Here is an 18,841-nt window from a genome sequence, read left to right as displayed (position 1 = left end):
TGCCTTGCATCCTGCGCCCTGCTTTCTTATATCTGCCGCCCTTGTTCCTGATCCCAGTCCGGTTCCCCCCTCCTCCTTGCATCTCCAGTATTACCCCGTCTATCTGTGTTCCCAGTGGCAGCTGGTGCTCAATATTCTTGGTGGGTGGGCGGCCCGTCACCCCCCCCAACTACTCAGACACCCCCCCAGCCAGCCAACCAACCACTCTCCACCCCTGGTGCTCAATAGCCGATTCCCCCCTGTTGCTTGACTGCAGCATTGCTCGCCTGTCACCCTCCAGGCCCCCCACCAGCTCCTGCCTTTACCTCATCCAGGTCACGGTTTCCCCCCACCCCACATCTCCTCCCGAGTCCTGGCAGTCACTTATCTTCCCAATCAGGGAACTTAGTACCCACGGCCAATCAGGTCTTAGGATTCCCGGCCAATCAGGTCTCAGGACCCGCTTCCTGATTAGACAGGAGGAGAAATAGGAAGACATTAGCGAATATTAATTCGCTAATGTGATGCAATTGGGTGGGCTCCGGGCGTGGTGCTCTGAATCACGTGCTTCCGAAAAAAAAAAACCCTTGGAATCCATGCGTCCAGCTCCCTGCATTTAGATTAGGGGCCAGACACATGGATTAGGGGGGTGGTACCCCTGCACCCTGCATGACCGGCCGCCACTGTGTGTTCCTCATTTTTGCACCTATTGTATATAGTTAGTTCATTTGTTTGTTAGGCTTTCTGTTACTTTCTTAGGTTGTGGTATTTTGTTATTGGGTTACCTATATCTTTATGTTTGCAGTCAGTTTCATAAGTGCAGCCATGCAGATCTGGCCATCCCTGACAATGGGACAGGCAGGGCCAGGGCAAGGGATGGGCATAAGGGCTGCCCTGAACACAGTGTGTACTGTATATATTGTAGGCATGGGAGTGCCGCAAGTTCCTTCTACTATAAGGCTGACAGGAGTAGTGCCAGCGGCATCACTACTTCTGTCAGCCCAGTGCTAGAAGCCGTGAGGAAAGAAGGAGAGAGACCCGGGAGGCAGAGCCGGTACAAGGGGGAGGGAGGGTGGAAGGGGCGGATGCCCTGGGCGGTACATTTGATTGGGGGTGGGGGGGGGCGCAGTGAAGTGTCCTTCTAAAACAGCCGTCACTAGTTTGCTGGGACCGCGGGTTTCCCCAGCAACCAGTGACACTGCGTGCGTGTGCCCGCCCCCTGCTCCTCACCGCAGGTCTCGGAGTTGACAGATGACCAGCTCGCACTCACGGGCCTTGAGTAGGGGCGTGGCGTCATGTGCACGCCCCACGCCTCGCCCCCCTGCTACTCACGGGTCCTGGCTCTCCATATCTCCGCCCCTTTTGGTATTTCAGTTGTGCCCTCCTGCATTCAAGGTATGTGGGTCACGTGTTAACCAGTGATCACTAATGGGCATATTTTTATTGTGCACATTGCTAGGCATATTTTGTTAAAGGTCACGCTGATGGGCACCTTTTTTAATGTTAAGGGGCACGCTGATGGACAATTATTTTTTTTGGAAGGGACACGCAGATGGGTATATTTTTAATGTGCACACTGATGGGCATATTTTCTTAAGGGCCACTTTTCGGTGTGCCCATTAGAGTAGCCCTTAACATAAAATGTGCCCATCAGAGTGGTCCTTATTAACATAAAATGTGCCCATCAGAGTGGCCCTTATTAACATAAAATGTGCCCATCAGAGTGCCCGCTAACATAAAATGTGCCCATCAGAGTGGCCCGCTAACATAAAATGTGCCCATCAGAGTGGCCCTTAACATAAAATGTGCCCATCAGAGTGGCCCGCTAACATAAAATGTGCCCATCAGAGTGGCCCTTAACATAAAATGTGCCCATCAGAGTGGCCCTTAACATAAAATGTGCCCATCAGAGTGGCCTGCTAACATAAAATGTGCCCATCTGAGTGCCCGCTAACATAAAAGCATTTCTTCAGTCTCCTTTTCCACAGTAATTAGACTACAAACATCTTATCGTTGGCATAAGCTTGTGTTTGGTCCTGAATATCATGGTGCGGCTCTTCAGTTCTCAATCACTTATCTCACCCCTCCCCCCAGTGATCAAACTGCAACATTGTAACGGTGTAAGAAAAAAAATAAAACAAAGGTAACAACTGAAAATAAATATATCCCCCAATATCCTAACAAATGCACAGCACAGGAGACCAATAACAATTAATGAAAGATGATTGTTTTTGTACAATAGTAAAAAAAGATAAAAACATCAATATGTTCCCCATAAATATTGGGCAATCAATGCCCTCTGTATGTATATCTAAATAGCTCTGAAAGCTGATGAACCATATATACAGATTAAGATCATAGAAGACCTATATAGATGGACCTACATAGACCTATATAGATGGAGTAGACTCTTCCATTGCCTGTAAGGTCAACATGTTTCGCCAAATGTTTTTGCTTCTTCAGGACCCAGAAAACCAACATATATATATATTATAAAAACAGTACAAAAATATTTTTTATAGCAAACAATAGCATAATATAATGAGTATGCATGCTCACACAGGTCGATTTATACGGCGGGACATTTGTCCATCGGCGCAATATTCATTGTAACCTTGTAGTCACAAGGTGAGAAGCTGCAGCAGCGGCTGATCGGCGTTAGAGACGTGAACACAGCCAAGAACTGCACAGGGACCAGCGTTTACATAATCGTGTCATCTCTAAGCTGGCATCCAGGTCCAGAAAATAGATGTTGACCCTGGGTGATGCCTGAACAAAGATGGTGCCCTCCTTCTGGACAGAAGAGCAGATGAAGTCATTATTAGGGGTCGAGTCCTATGATCTCTGTACCAGGTAATAAATACCTGGAAGGGATACAATATTACATGACTTAGCATGGATACAAATATATATATTATATATGTCTGATACTAGGTCCACTTTCAGGGGGTCAACTTGTAGCCGGGGCGTAAGCGCACGGTCGGTCGGAGGGCGAACGCGCCTGTCTGGCTGTCTGGTCCTTAGTTGGCGGCGAAGCTTCGCTGGAGAAAATCACATCGTGAAGCAGAAATGAGAACTCTTGGAATAAATCCAGATCAGGATCCCCCTCCCTCCTTTCCCTCCAGCCCCCTGGAATCCACCACATCAGCTCTCACCTCCCTGCCAGGTAGCTTGGGCTTCCCCCCTTCCCTCCAGTGACTATGAGGCAAGCCTCCCCCTCTCTCCCCCTCCTTCCCTCCCTCCACCTATCCAGGATCATGTGGCTCTGGAGAAAAGGAACAATCAAATATCACTGAGTGCCAAACACACAATGGACTCACTAGATGTGGATGAGGAATGACTGCAGCAGGCTTAGAAGGACACATTGCAGTCAGCCTGCCTAGAGTTGTGCATCCTCTGCTGCTGCTGCTGCTGCTGCTGAGGATGTGACTTGTAGTTTGTGCTGTGCAGGGACAGTTTGGAGGGATGGAAGATGTCACCCTGCAGGGAGGAAGATCTCAAAGTCTCTGATTTGGTGTCTCCAACACTTTGGCTGCATTGAAGGCTTGGGTTCTTTCAGAACCACATAGACCTGGTGGCTGGAGGGGGGAAGAGAAAAAAAAAAAAGAAGAAGAAAAAGAAGGGGGGCTGACTGTCCTGAAACTGGAGGGAAGATGCAGCCTAAGGAGGCTGAGACATGGGAGATTTAACCACTATCACAAGAGGATCTGGTCCTGGGGGCTCCTGCAGAGACTCCCCACAAGCTGACAACTTTCCCTTGAAGACTGGCCGCAGGGCTGGACAGGCGGAGGGCCCACCAGGCGCAAGCAACCCAAAGGTGAGTGCTGCCAGTCTCCCCTGCAGCTGCTAGAGCTGCACCAAGGCTTACTTCTTTGTAAATTGTTACATGTGGGGTTGTAGTCTGAAAATATGTGTCACATGTGCGGCTGTAGCCTGAAAATATGTGTCACATGTGCAGCTGTAGCCTGAAAATATGTGTCACATGTGCAGCTGTACTCTGACAATATTTGTGACATGTGTAGCAGTTGTTTCACAATATTTTTTAAATATGTAGCAGTTGTTTCACAATATTTGTTACAATTGCTGCTCTTGCTTGATAATAAACTGTTATATGTGCGGCTGTAGCCTAAAAATATGTGTCACATGTGCAGCTGTAGCCTGAAAATAAGTGTCACATGTGCAGCTGTACTCTGACAATATTTGTGACATGTGTAGCAGTTGTTTCACAATATTTTTTAAATATGTAGCAGTTGTTTCACAATATTTGTTACAATTGCTGCTCTTGCTTGATAATAAACTGTTATATGTGTGGCTGTAGCCTAAAAATATGTGTCACATGTGCAGCTGTAGCCTGAAAATAAGTGTCACATGCGCAGCTGTACTCTGACAATATTTGTGACATATGTAGCAGTTGTTTCATAATATTTGTGACATATGTAGCAGTTGTTTCACACAATTTGTTACAATTGCTGCTCTTGCTTGATAATAAACTATTATATGTGCGGCTGTAGCCTGAAAATACGTGTCACATGTGCAGCTGTAGCCTGAAAATAAGTGTCACATGTGCAGCTGTAGCCTGAAAATATGTGTCACATGTGCAGCTGTAATCTGACAATATTTGTGACATGTGTAGCAGTTGTTTCACAATATTTATTATCAAGCAAGAGCAGCAATTGTAACAAATATTGTGAAACGACTGCTACACATGTCACAAATATTGTCAGAGTACAGCTGCGCATGTGACACATATTTTCAGGCTACAGCTGCACATGTGACACATATTTTCAGGCTACAGCCGCACATATAACAGTTTATTATCAAGCAAGAGCAGCAATTGTAACAAACTGTTATATGTGCGGCTGTAGCCTGAAAATATGTGTCACATGCGCAGCTGTACTCTGACAATATTTGTGACATATGTAGCAGTTGTTTCACAATATTTGTTACAGTTGCTGCTCTTGCTTGATAATAACCGTTATATGTGCGGCTGTAGCCTGCAAATATGTGTCACATGTGCAGTTCCGCTCTAACAATCCTATTTAGCCGTCGTTTGATATTTGTTAGGTGTGCAGCTGTAGTCTGACCATATTTGTTACATTTGTAGCAGTTGCTTGTTAGGTGTGCAGCTGTAGTTCGGCTACATTAATACACGCGCCACTCTCCGCACGCGTTACGTCCTCGGGGGCTCCACGCACACTGGCTTAAAAATCGCGGCTCCTGCAGGAGTTTTGGGTTTTGCCTGTAGAAGCAGCTCAATGTTACTCTATGGGGGGGAGATTTACTAAAGACAAATCCACTTTACACTACAAGTGCACTTGGAAGTGCAGTCGCTGTATATGCGTGTGGGGGGGGGTGCGACGACATGCAAGGAAAATATTTTCCTTGCAAGCCCCCCTCGGATCTCCAGCGACTGCACTTCCAAGTGCGCTTTCAGTGCAAAGTGGATTTGCCTTTAGTAAATCTCCCCCCCCCCATAGAGTAGCAGTGGGGGTTATTTGCGAAAGGCAACACCACTTTGCACTACAGGTGCAAAGTGCACTTGCAATTGCACTGAAATCGCACTTGGAAGCGCAGGCGCTGTAGATCCGAGGGGGACACGCAAGAAAAATGTAAAAAACAGCATTTTACATTTGTAGCAGTTGCTTGTTAGGTGTGCAGCTGTAGTTCGGCTACATTAATACACGCGCCACTCTCCGCACGCGTTACGTCCTCGGGGCTCCACGCACACTGGCTTAAAAATCGCGGCTCCTGCAGGAGCAGGAGCAAGAAAAATGTAAAAAACAGCATTTTAGCTTGCACATGATTGGATGATAAAATCAGCAGAGCTTCCCCTCGTTTCAGATCTTCCCCTCAGATCTACAGCAACTGCACTCGCACTGCACTTGTAGTGGAAAGTGGATTTGCTTTTAGTAAATAACCCCCATTGCTACATATGTTTCAGTTGTTTGATATTTGTGAGGTGTGCAGCGATACTCTGACCTTATTTGTTACATTTGTAGCAGTTGCTTGTTAGGTGTGCAGCTGTAGTTCGGCTACATTAATACACGCGCCACTCTCCGCTACGCGTTACGTCCTCGGGGGCTCCACGCACACCGGCTTAAAAAATCGCGGCTCCTGCAGGAGTTTTGGGTTTCGCCTGTAGAAGCAGCTCAATGGGGGTTATTTCCGAAAGGCAAATCCACTTTGCACTGCGAGTGCAAACTACAAGTGCAAAGTGCACTTGAAACGGCACTGAAAGTACACTTGGAAGTGCAGTCGCTGTAGATCTGAGGGGAAGATCTGAAATGAGGGGAAGCTCTGCTGATTTTATCATCCAATCATGTGCAAGGTAAAATGCTGTTTTTTAAAAAAAATTCTTGCATGTCCCCCTCGGATCTACAGCGGCTGCGCTTCCAAGTGCGATTTCAGTGCAATTGCAAGTGCACTTTGCACCTGTAGTGCAAAGTGGTGTTGCCTTTCGCAAATAACCACCACTGCTACTCTATGGGGGGGGGGGGAGATTTACTAAAGGCAAATCCACTTTGCAACTGAAAGTGCACTTGGAAGTGCAGTCACTGTAGATCCGAGGGGGGGCTTGCAAGGAAAATAAAATAAAAAAACAGCATTTTTACTTGCGCATGATTGGATGATAGAAATCAGCAGAGCTTCCCCTCGTTTCAGATCTACCCACCCAGATCTACAACGTCTGCACTCCCAAGTGCACTTGTAGCGAACAGTGGATTTGACTTTAGTAAATCAACCCCATTGCGTCCATGCAGATTAGATTACAGGCGTACTTAAAGCTCAACGTTTAGAGGCAGAGAGAAAAAAACAAAACAAACAAAAAAAACTTCCGGTTTGCGTTTTTGATTGGAGCTTTCTGGCATTAAAAAAAAAAAAGCTGAACTTTTCTAAAGTCGTCTAAAACTATGGGGTTGATTTACTAAAGACTTGTAAAGTTCAGTTGCTCCAGAACTTAGTAAATGAGGAAAAGTTCTGCTAAATTCCATCATCCAATCATATGCAAGCAAAAAGGCTGTTTTTTTTTTTTTTTTTTTTCCCTGGCACGTGATTGGGTACGCTTTGTAAAGTGAAGCCTTTACCTCATTTACTAAACACTGGAGCAATTGCACTTTGCAAATTGCCCGGTCTATGTGCCTTAAGGAAATCAACCGCTATGTACAAAACTGCTTTCTATGGCTTCATGCACACCGGGCTTAAAAAAAAAAAAAAATGGCAGTTACCTTGACATAAAAAAAAAAAAAAAAAAAAACGCTCATATAGAGCGTTTTTTTTTTTTTTTTTTGTACACAGTTTAGAGAGCTGAGCATTTTTTTTCTGCCAGAAAGCTCCAATCAGAAACACGAAGCAGAAGGTCTTTTTTTTTTTTCCCTGCCTCTAAACGTTCAGCTTAAATATGCCTTTAATCTTCCTAATATGCGTGGACACCTAGGATAACATTGAGCCGCTACTGGCAAAAACGCAAAACTCCCGTAAGAAGCCGCGATTTTTAAGCCGGTGTGCCTGGAGCCTCGGGGGGCTCGAAGGAGCGGCTCCTACAGGCTCTTGAGCTCCTATTTTTTTTTTCCTTCCTGGAAACTCACCTCCATGTTAGCCAATGGGGGGGGGGGGGGGGGTTATTTACTAAAGGCAAATACACAAGTGCACTTGGAAGTGCAGTCGCTGTAGATCCGAGGGGGGGACATGCAAGGAAAAAAAAAAAAAAAACAGCATCTTAGCTTGCATATGATTGGATGATAAAATCAGCAGAGCTTCCCCTCATTTCAGATCTACCCCTTAGATTTAGGACGACTGCACTTACAAGTGCACTTGCATTGTAAAGTGGATTTGTCTTTCATATATATAACCCCCTATGGCAGTGATGGAGAACCTTGGCACCCCAGATGTTTTGGAACTACATTTCCCATGATGCTCAACTACACTGCAGAGTGCCAGAGCATCATGGGAAATGTAGTTCCAAAACATCTGGAGTGCCAAGGTTCCCCATCACTGCCCTATGGCTTTTTCAGGCATTTTCAGGCATAGGCTCCTACAGGCAGAACACCCCCACACCCCCCCCCCCCCCCAATCCCCTACCAAACATATTTTTGAGAGGAGCTAGTACTCCAAAAGCGCTCAAAAAAAGCTCAAAGAAGCACAAAAACGTGTGAAAATGTTTGTTCCGGCTTTTTGTTTTCTCTATACAGTGGTTAAGTAAATAGCTATCTGGGTTTGTGGGAAAAAAAATAAACGCTAAGTGCTCATGCACACGGACGTTTTTAAAAAACTGGCTGCAAAGCTAGCTCCGACGCCTGGAAAAATCTGCGTTAAAAACGCGATTTTTACTGCGTTTTTCATTGCCGTTTTTGCACGTTTTTTTAGCGTTAGCGTTAAGTAGCGTTTTTAAAGAAACACATCTCTTGGCTATAGCACTCAGAAAACAAAGAAAATATGTTGCGCGTTTGTGTGCGCGTTTTCCCGCGATTCGCGTTTTTACAGCTCTAGCTCCACGCCAGAGAACGCACTGGTCCTGGGTTTTTTTTTACAGCTTAAAAACGCCTATGCCATTTGCAGCTCAAAAACGCCTAGGTGGGCATGAAACCATAGACTAACATGAACAGGCCCTTTTAAGCTGCAAAAAACGCTCAAAAAAGCGGCTGTAAAAACGTCCGTGTGCATGAGGCCTTATGCTCAAAAAAGCTCAAAGGAGCTTGAAGAAGCATGAAGGAGCTCAATAAAAACGAGCACAAAAAATAGCACAAGCTTCTTCAAGCAATATTAAAAGCTCCAATGCCTGTAAAAGCAGCTTTTTTTTTTTTTTTCTTCAGCTGCAGCGTGGATGAGCCCTAAAGCTGGGCTCGCACACGATCTTCGCATTCGCGGCTCCTCCCCCCCCCCCCCATTCACAGTTTCAGGTCCGATTTCAGCCCCAAATTTTTTTGGGCTGAAAACGGACCAAAAGACGCACAAGGCTCCGGTTCAAATTCACACACGGAGCCGCACCGGAGATATGTGAACTCGGCTCCGTATAGAGAGCAGGTCACGCTCTCCTGCTACTGCGAATCGCATGCGGAGGGGGGAAAACCCATGTCCAATTCATGACAGTGTGAACCCCCGCCTTAGAGATCAACAACAAACAACTTTTAACTCCTAAAAAAGCCTCCGGAGTCCTAAATACAGGGGCAAGAGAATTTCTGGGGCGGGAGGGGGAAAAAAATAAAATGTTTGAAATTCATCTTTAAATATTCTATAAACGGCCATTGAAGAAAAAAAAAAAACAAAAAAAAAAAAAACAACAAAGAAAAATACATGTTTATACACAATATGGGGGATTTACTATTTACTAAAACTGTTGGAGCTGTGCATAGTAACCAATCGGCTTCCAGGTTTTATTGTCAAAGCTAAAGTTAGACGCTGATTGGTTACTATGTGGCGCCGCACCAGAGTCTGTGTGCTCCAGTTTTAGTAAATCTCCCTCTACAGGTCTATTAGAGAGCGATACAAGTCTGGGCTCCAGTAATGATAGATGTGCAAAGATCTGTAATTCTTTATTTTATTGGAATCATTTCTTTCATCCCTTTTCTTTCAACGCAATATATTTTAGAAAAGAAAAAAAAAAGGAAGAAAATTGGCACTTGGTGTTTGAAACCAGAATTGGACTTGAAATTTTATATACATGTGTGTGTGTTGTTTATATATGCTATAATATATGTGTGTGTGTTTACACAGGTGTGTATATATGTATGTATATATAGCAGTCGTTTATTTATATATATATATATATATATTTATATATATATGTGTATATAATATATAAAAAATATATATGGGTGTGTATATATATATATATATATATATATATATATATATACACACATGTATACACACACACAATATATTGCATAATATATATATATATATATATATATATATATATATATATATATATATATATATATATATATACACTTCTTTTTATATAAAATTGTATATTATACATATATGTATATATTTAATAAGACAAGCACAGGCCTAAAATCATTTCATAAACAAAAAAAAAATGTGTGTACTATATGTGTGTGTTTATAGATAGCAGTCGTTTTATATATATATATATATATATATATATATATAAATATATATATAAATAAACGACAGCTATATATACATTATATATATATATATATACACACATGTATAAACACATATATTTTTTTATATATATATATATATATATATATATATATATATATATATATATATATATGTATATATATGTATATATATATATATATATATATATATGTATATGTATATATATATATATATATATATATATATATATATATATATATATATATATATATATATATGTATATATATGTATATATATATATATATATATATATCTATAAAATTATATAATAAACATATATGTATATATTTAAGACAAGCACAGGCCTAAAATCTTTTCCTTGAAATAACTATTCTACTGTGGAATTGATTATTGGTTGGTACGATAATATTAATGTCATCATTTGTTTTTTTTTTTTGTTTTTTTTTTTTTTGATTTATTATGTAGTAGCAGCACTGAAATATATAACACTATAGGTGATTTTTGGAATCCTAAGCACACAAAAAAAATTCAAAAAAAATTAAATACATTTCAATTGCAACTTTCGTTCCCCTCTCCACCCCCAACCAGAGCGGCCCTAGGCAGGAGCCTGCTATGGCGTTATGACCCTTGGATCATCAGCGCCCCCTATTTACAGTGCAGGGAAGTCTATAGAGCAGTGATGGCGAACCTTGGCACCCCAGATGTTTTGGAACTACATTTCCCATGATGCTCTACTACACTGTAGAGTGGATAAGCATCATGGGAAATGTAGTTCCAAAACATCTGGGCTGCCAAGGTTCACCATCACTGCTATAGAGGATGCTGAATGAGCCCATTAGCTGGAGAGTTGTGATATCACACCAACAGAATGTCTTTATTATATTATTATATTCTATATTAATATAATAATAGATTATATATATTTATTATAGTATTTATTATTTATATTATAAATGATTATTATTACATTTCATTCATCTGTATAAGTTTTGCACTGAAATGCCATGAGCTGCTGCATGTAGAAAGGGGTTATGAAATCCCAGCGGAGGCAATGCAATGTAAACAGTGCACATCTGCAGCCTCAGCACTAAGCTGTCTCCCAGGTGGAGGGAGTAAGTTAATATTTGGCACAAGCTCTCCCAAGAGCGATTCAGCCTTCTCTTCTGTATACTGTTACAGCGGGGTGGGGTGGGGGGGGGGGATGATGGATGAAAATGCAAAGCAGAATTCTTCTAGTAAATACTCGACGTAGCCCTGACATTTTTTTGCAGGACGGCGGTGGTGCAGCGACGGTACAATTTGGATTACGGAACTTTATTCAGTGTCATTGCATTTGTGCAAAGCAGATTGCCCGGGGCAGCTAAGCTATTAGCTCCCTAGTGTGATGATAGAAAGCCACTTATCCCCAGAGAGATTGAAGAAGTGTAAGAGCAGCAAAACCTCTCTGCTGCAGAGCAGGGAAGATGTTCTGCCTAAAACTGCTGGATGGAGATTGCAAGCCGACTTTCCACCACTTTACAGACAGGCCGGGGCTTCATTTTCATCCCTCAGGTTTGGTTTATCCATGGGTTTCTGCAGCCCCCATCAGTCTGTTTGGCATTCAACACTTCCGGGAGTGTCAGGTCCTGGAGTCCCCCTCCACCGTGCCATGATTCCATTCTCCAACCCCTTGGTCACTGCTGAGCCCTGTAGTGACATAGAGGTTGTGGAGGATAGGACCATGGTTGGACACAAAGACTTCTGACACTTCAGGGAGTGTCGGATCCCGGTGTCCCCCTCCCCCATGCCATGATTCCATTCTCAGACCCCTTTAGTGACTTAAGGGTTTTGGGGAAGATAGGACCATGGTTGGACACAAAGACTTCTGACACTTCCGGGAGTGTCAGATCCTGGTGTCCCCCTCCCCCATGCCATGATTCAATTCTCAGACCCCTCTGTCACTGTTGAGCCCTGTAGTGACATAGGAGGTTGTGGAAGATAGGACCATGGTTGGACACAAAGACTTCTGACACTCCCGGGAGTGTCAGATCCCGGTGTCACCCTCCGTCATGCCATGATTCCATTCTCCGACCCCTTTGTCCCTGCTGAGTCTTTTCATGACATAGAGGTTGGAAGATAGAACCATGGTTGGATAGAGAAAAAAAAAATCGGACACTTCCGGGAGTGTCAGATCCCTGTGTCCCCCTCCACCGTGCCATCATTCCATTCTCCGACCCCTTTGTCCCTGCTCAGTCTTTTCATGACATAGGGGTTGGAAGATAGAACCATGGTTAGATCCAAAAAAAAATCTGACACTTCCGGGAGTGTCGGACCCCGGTGTCACCTTCCGTCATGCCATGATTCCATTCTCTGACCCCTTTGTTACTGCTGAGTCCTTTCATGACATAGAGGGTGGAAGATAGAACCATGGTTGATACAAAAACAAATCTGACATTTCTGGGAGTGTCGGATCCCGGTGTCCCCCTCCACCATGCCATGATTCAATTCTCCAACCCCTTTAGTGACATAAGGGTTTTGGGGAAGATAGGACCATGGTTGGACACAAAGACTTCTGACACTTCCAGGAGTGTCAGATCCCGGTGTCCTCCTCCACCATGCCATGATTCAATTTTCAGACCCCTTTGTCACTGTTGAGCCCTGTAGTGAGATAGAGGTTGTGGAGGATAGGACCACGGTTGGACACAAAGACTTCTGATATTTCCAGGAGTGTCGGATCCCAGTGTCCCCCTCCCCCATGCCATGATTCAATTCTCCGACCCCTTTAGTGACATAAGGGATTTGGGTTGAAGATAGGACCATGGTTGGACACAAAGACTTCTGACACTCCCGGTAATGTCAGATCCCGGTGTCCCCCTCCGTCATGCCATGATTCCATTCTCCGACCCCTTTATCACTGCTGAGTCCTTTCATGACATAGAGGGTGGAAGATAGAACCATGGTTGGATACAAAAACAAATCTGACACTTTTGGGAGTGTCAGATCCCGGTGTCCCCCTCCACCATGCCATGATTCAATTCTCCAACCCCTTTGTCACTGTTGAGCCCTGTAGTGACATAGATGTTGTGGAGGATAGGACCATGGTTGGACACAAAATCTTCTGACTATTCCAGGAGTGTCAGATCCCTGTGTCCCCCTCCACCGTGCCATCATTCCATTCTCTGGCCCCTTTGTCACTGCTGAGCCCTGTAGTGACATAGAGGTTGTGGAGGATAGGACCATGGTTGGACACAAAGACTTCTGACACTTCCGGCAGTGTCAGATCCCAGTGTCCCCCTCCACCGTGCTATAATTCCATTCTCTGAACCCCTTTGTCACTGCTTAGTATTTTCATGACATAGAGGGTTGAAGATAGAATCATGGTTGGATAGAAAAAAAAATCTGACACTTCTGGGAGTGTTGGATTCTGGTGCTTCCCCCCCCCCGCCCCCACCATGCCATGATTCCATCCTGCAACCCCTTAGTCACTGCCCAGTCCTTTCATGATGTAGGGGTTGTAAGATAGAACCATGGTTGGACACAAGGACTTCTGACACTTCCGGGAGTGTCAGATCCCGGTGTCCCCCTCCATCATGCCACAATTTCATTCTCCTACCCCTTTGTCACTGCCGAGTCCTTTCATGATGTAGGGGTTTGAAAATAGAACAACGGGTGGATGCAAAAAACACATCTGCTGTAGAGGTTGTGGAGGATAAGCCCACAGTTGGACACAAAGACTTCTGACACCTCCGGCAGTGTCAGATCCTGATGCCCCCCTCCACCATGCTATTATTCCATTCCCCGACCTCTTTGTCGCTGCCAAGTCCTTTCATGAGATAGGGGTTTGAAAATAGAACTATGGTTGGATACAAAGAAAAATCTGACACTTCTGGAAGTGTTGGGTTCCGATGTCCCTCTCCAACATGCCATGGTTCCATTCTTCAACCTCTCACTTATGAGTCCTAAGGCTTGGAAGAGAGAACCACTGCCCGTGGCTGGACACAAAAACATCTAACACTTCAGAAATTGTCAGATTCCGATGTGCCCGGCCACTGTACAATGGGTCCATGCTCCAACCCCTTAGTCCAGTGATTCTCAACCAGGGTTCCTCCAGACGTTGCTAGGGGTTCCTTCAGCATTGGGCAATTTCTGCCTCTCAGATAAGTTCCCCCCACACCATTGATCTTTTTAGCTATCTCTAAGGAGGTAATTCTTCCCAATGACCACAAGTGTAAGGACCATTCTTCCCAATGACCACAAGTGTTAGGACCATTCTTCTCAATGACCACAAGTGTAAGGACCATTCTTCCCAATGACCACAAGTATTAGGACCATTCTTCCCAATGACCACAAGTGTTAGGACCATTCTTCCCAATGACCACAAGTGTTAGGACCATTCTTCCCACTGACCACAAGTGTAAGGACCATTCTTCTCAATGACCACAAGTGTAAGGACCATTCTTCCCAATGACCACAAGTGTAAGGACCATTCTTCCCAATGACCACAAGTGTGAGGACCATTCTTCCCAATGACCACAAGTGTGAGGACCATTCTTCCCAATGACCACAAGTGTAAGGACCATTCTTCCGAATGACCACAAGTGTAAGGACCATTCTTCCCAATGACCACAAGTGTAAGGACCATTCTTCCCAATGACCACAAGTATGAGGACCATTCTTCCCAATGGCCACAAGTGTGAGGACCATTCTTCCCAATGACCACAAGTGTGAGGACCATTCTTCCCAATGACCACTAGTGTAAGGACCATTCTTCCCAATGACCACAAGTATAAGTACCATTCTCCCCAATGACCACAAGTGTTAGGACCATTCTTCCCAATGACCACAAGTGTGAGGACCATTCTTCCCAATGACCACAAGTGTGAGGACCATTCTTCCCAATGACCACAAGTGTAAGGACCATTCTTCCGAATGACCACAAGTGTAAGGACCATTCTTCCCAATGACCACAAGTGTAAGGACCATTCTTCCCAATGACCACAAGTGTAAGGACCATTCTTCCCAATGACCACAAGTGTGAGGACCATTCTTCCCACTGACCACAAGTGTAAGGACCATTCTTCCCAATGACCACAAGTGTGAGGACCATTCTTCCCACTGACCACAAGTGTGAGGACCATTCTTCCCACTGACCACAAGTGTGAGGACCATTCTTCCCAATGACCACAAGTGTAAGGACCATTCTTCCCACTGACCACAAGTGTGAGGACCATTCTTCCCACTGACCACAAGTGTAAGGTCCATTCTTCCCAATGACCACAAGTGTGAGGACCATTCTTCCCACTGACCACAAGTGTAAGGACCATTCTTCCCAATGATCACAAGTGGGAGGACCATTCTTCCCAATGGCCACAAGTGTGAGGACCATTCTTCCCAATGACCACAAGTGTAAGGACCATTCTTCCCACTGACCACAAGTGGAAGGACCATTCTTCCCAATGGCCACAAGTGTGAGGACCATTCTTCCCAATGACCACAAGTGTAAGGACCATTCTTCCCACTGACCACAAGTGTAAGGACCATTCTTCCCAATGACCACAAGTGTAAGGACCATTCTTCCCACTGACCACAAGTGTAAGGACCATTCTTCCCACTGACCACAAGTGTGAGGACCATTCTTACCAATGACCACAAGTGTAAGGACCATTCTTCCCACTGACCACAAGTGTGAGGACCATTCTTCCCACTGACCACAAGTGTGAGGACCATTCTTCCCAATGACCACTAGTGTAAGGACCATTCTTCCCAATGACCACAAGTATAAGTACCATTCTCCCCAATGACCACAAGTGTTAGGACCATTCTTCCCAATGACCACAAGTGTGAGGACCATTCTTCCCAATGACCACAAGTGTGAGGACCATTCTTCCCAATGACCACAAGTGTAAGGACCATTCTTCCGAATGACCACAAGTGTAAGGACCATTCTTCCCAATGACCACAAGTGTAAGGACCATTCTTCCCAATGACCACAAGTGTAAGGACCATTCTTCCCAATGACCACAAGTGTGAGGACCATTCTTCCCACTGACCACAAGTGTAAGGACCATTCTTCCCAATGACCACAAGTGTGAGGACCATTCTTCCCACTGACCACAAGTGTGAGGACCATTCTTCCCACTGACCACAAGTGTGAGGACCATTCTTCCCAATGACCACAAGTGTAAGGACCATTCTTCCCACTGACCACAAGTGTGAGGACCATTCTTCCCACTGACCACAAGTGTAAGGTCCATTCTTCCCAATGACCACAAGTGTGAGGACCATTCTTCCCACTGACCACAAGTGTAAGGACCATTCTTCCCAATGATCACAAGTGGGAGGACCATTCTTCCCAATGGCCACAAGTGTGAGGACCATTCTTCCCAATGACCACAAGTGTAAGGACCATTCTTCCCACTGACCACAAGTGGAAGGACCATTCTTCCCAATGGCCACAAGTGTGAGGACCATTCTTCCCAATGACCACAAGTGTAAGGACCATTCTTCCCACTGACCACAAGTGTAAGGACCATTCTTCCCAATGACCACAAGTGTAAGGACCATTCTTCCCACTGACCACAAGTGTAAGGACCATTCTTCCCACTGACCACAAGTGTGAGGACCATTCTTACCAATGACCACAAGTGTAAGGACCATTCTTCCCACTGACCACAAGTGTGAGGACCATTCTTCCCACTGACCACAAGTGTAAGGTCCATTCTTCCCAATGACCACAAGTGTAAGGACCATTCTTCCCAATGATCACAAGTGGAAGGACCATTCTTCCCAATGGCCACAAGTGTGAGGACCATTCTTCCCAATGACCACAAGTGTAAGGACCATTCTTCCCACTGATCACAAGTGTAAGGTCCATTCTTCCCAATGACCACAAGTGTGAGGACCATTCTTCCCACTGACCACAAGTGTAAGGACCATTCTTCCCAATGATCACAAGTGGGAGGACCATTCTTCCCAATGGCCACAAGTGTGAGGACCATTCTTCCCAATGACCACAAGTGTAAGGACCATTCTTCCCACTGACCACAAGTGGAAGGACCATTCTTCCCAATGGCCACAAGTGTGAGGACCATTCTTCCCAATGACCACAAGTGTAAGGACCATTCTTCCCACTGACCACAAGTGTAAGGACCATTCTTCCCAATGACCACAAGTGTAAGGACCATTCTTCCCACTGACCACAAGTGTAAGGACCATTCTTCCCACTGACCACAAGTGTGAGGACCATTCTTACCAATGACCACAAGTGTAAGGACCATTCTTCCCACTGACCACAAGTGTGAGGACCATTCTTCCCACTGACCACAAGTGTAAGGTCCATTCTTCCCAATGACCACAAGTGTAAGGACCATTCTTCCCAATGATCACAAGTGGAAGGACCATTCTTCCCAATGGCCACAAGTGTGAGGACCATTCTTCCCAATGACCACAAGTGTAAGGACCATTCTTCCCACTGATCACAAGTGTAAGGTCCATTCTTCCCAATGACCACAAGTGTGAGGACCATTCTTCCCACTGACCACAAGTGTAAGGACCATTCTTCCCAATGATCACAAGTGGAAGGACCATTCTTCCCAATGGCCACAAGTGTGAGGACCATTCTTCCCAATGACCACAAGTGTAAGGACCATTCTTCCCACTGACCACAAGTGGAAGGACCATTCTTCCCAATGGCCACAAGTGTGAGGACCATTCTTCCCAATGACCACAAGTGTAAGGACCATTCTTCCCACTGACCACAAGTGTAAGGACCATTCTTCCCAATGACCACAAGTGTAAGGACCATTCTTCCCACTGACCACAAGTGTAAGGACCATTCTTCCCACTGACCACAAGTGTGAGGACCATTCTTACCAATGACCACAAGTGTAAGGACCATTCTTCCCACTGACCACAAGTGTGAGGACCATTCTTCCCACTGACCACAAGTGTAAGGTTCATTCTTCCCAATGACCACAAGTGTAAGGACCATTCTTCCCAATGATCACAAGTGGAAGGACCATTCTTCCCAATGGCCACAAGTGTGAGGACCATTCTTCCCAATGACCACAAGTGTAAGGACCATTCTTCCCACTGACCATGAGTGTATAGACCATTCTTCCCACTGACCACAAGTGTGAGGACCATTCTTCCCAATGATCACGAGTGTAAGGACCATTCTTCCCACTGACCACAAGTGGAAGGACCATTCTTCCCAATGGCCACAAGTGTAAGGACCATTCTTCCCAATGACCACAAGTGTAAGGACCATTCTTCCCAATGACCACAAGTGTAAGGACCATTCTTCCCAATGTCCACAAGTGTAAGGACCATTCTTCCCAATGACCACAAGTGTAAGGACCATTATTCCCAATGACCACAAGTGTAAGGACCATTCTTCCCACTGACCACAAGTGTAAGGACCATTCTTCCCACTGACCACAAGTGTAAGGACCATTCTTCCCACTGACCACAAGTGTGAGGACCATTCTTCCCAATGATCACGAGTGTAAGGACCATTCTTCCCACTGACCACAAGTGGAAGGACCATTCTTCCCAATGGCCACAAGTGTAAGGACCATTCTTCCCAATGACCACAAGTGTAAGGACCATTCTTCCCAATGACCACAAGTGTAAGGACCGTTCTTCCCAATGACCACAAGTGTAAGGACCATTCTTCCCAATGTCCACAAGTGTAAGGACCATTCTTCCCAATGACCACAAGTGTAAGGACCATTATTCCCAATGACCACAAGTGTAAGGACCATTCTTCCCAATGACCACAAGTGT

At 44.8% G+C, this 18,841-nt stretch overlaps 1 protein-coding gene across 1 annotated transcript in view; it reads left to right on the top strand.

The window, feature by feature from the left end:
* The first annotated feature begins 3,113 nt into the window (after positions 1 to 3,113).
* PRIMA1 (proline rich membrane anchor 1) overlaps positions 3,114 to 18,841 on the top strand; it is a 104,385-nt gene continuing 88,657 nt past the window's right edge. The window contains exon 1 of the mRNA XM_077474760.1: positions 3,114 to 3,796. The gene's annotated coding sequence lies outside the window, so the exon portion shown is untranslated. The remainder of the gene's footprint in view (positions 3,797 to 18,841) is intronic.

Source organism: Lithobates pipiens, unplaced genomic scaffold (assembly GCF_037356315.1).
Source record: "Lithobates pipiens isolate NorthernLeopardFrog02 unplaced genomic scaffold, aLitPip1_a1.2 Scaffold_127, whole genome shotgun sequence".
NCBI classification, from domain to species: Eukaryota; Metazoa; Chordata; class Amphibia; order Anura; family Ranidae; genus Lithobates; species Lithobates pipiens.
Note: the sequence above shows the minus strand (reverse complement) of the source record. Positions and strands in the feature narration are given on the sequence as shown.